The following is a 1,310-nucleotide window of genomic DNA, read 5'->3' as shown; positions in this document are numbered from 1 at the left end:
TGATCACGAATGGTGACGCATTCCCATTGAGTGAACATATCCTTATGGTGTGGCAGTGAATTTCGGCCGAACACCATGTCGCGGACACTTTACCATTGATCAAAATTGATGATCTTGCTCGTACATTTGTTAGTCGAATATAAAATACGGAGACCATTTCAGAAACAAAATTATCATTGAGCGATAACTTCAACTGCATATGGCAGCCACCGCTTTAGGTAGACACGAACACTAACGAACAATAAAAACGGTAGAGATTCGAATACCCGCTGACCTTTACAATGATGCGAACCCGGTTGCGTTGGTGAGAGCCTCGTCTTCACCCAAAAAAAGCTCTTGATCTGTACGTGCTGCAGTCTCTGCTTCAGCAAGCTATGCTGGGTCTCCTTCTTCATTGCTGGTATCACCGCTCTCTGTCGGAGTGAGATTGTACACCGCTCCGGCGTTGGTCTGGTGGATGGCTCGGGATGCTCGGGAGAAGCGGAGAAGCGGACAGAGGATGGTTCGGGATGCTCGGGAGAAGCAGAGAAGCGGATAGAGGACAGCTCGGGATGCTCAGGAGAGGTAGAGAAGCAGAGAAGCGGGACAACGTGAAGGGATAAAGGTTGGAATGCATGGGGTCGCCGACATGTATATATGGGCGACCTCTCGCCTCGCTTTCCCCCATCCGCATGTACTACTGCGTATGGGGTCTAATATACCACAACTTCTAACACCCACGTCCTCCGGTAGCAAGGCACCAGCGAGCGCTATCGAGTCCGACCTCTACTCAATTGAAGAAGATCCAGCGCCGGTGCCAAAGCCTGCCATTCAAACCAGGGCAAAGAGTGCCAGGATTAGTACAGGGGGAAAACAACCGGCGAAGAAGACTGGCAACTAGGTATGTTATATCAGTGTATCACTGCTTCATTTCGCTCACGTCCCCTCCCTTCCCAGAGATTGTTTGTCCCGGGCTTGTGTTCGCCCTAACGTATGTTTTTTTTCTTGCTCCCTTCCAACTGTCGCTTCACGGTCTATACACTTTATTCTTTCTTTGTACTTCCTGCGCCTGCGCTCGTCTACTGCTGCTGCTCTCGTGTATTATCCTCGTTCATCGGTTTAACCTCGCATAATGCTACATCATGTACTATATAATATTCACAATGAATGTCTTGTCATTGGAATCATGGGCGAGATTGCGAGTCCTCATCATATGGTGTGAGCTTTTATCATACGGCATAAAACACCAGCCGATCTTATCATGTAATTATCATGCAGGCACCGTCAACGGTAAGATAGCCATCAATATTATAATATCATCCCTGATCTGA

The sequence above is a fragment of the Coniophora puteana genome (assembly GCF_000271625.1).
Source record: "Coniophora puteana RWD-64-598 SS2 unplaced genomic scaffold CONPUscaffold_13, whole genome shotgun sequence".
NCBI classification, from domain to species: Eukaryota; Fungi; Basidiomycota; class Agaricomycetes; order Boletales; family Coniophoraceae; genus Coniophora; species Coniophora puteana.
The sequence above is the reverse complement of the archived record's forward strand: the minus strand, read 5'-3'. Positions refer to the sequence as shown.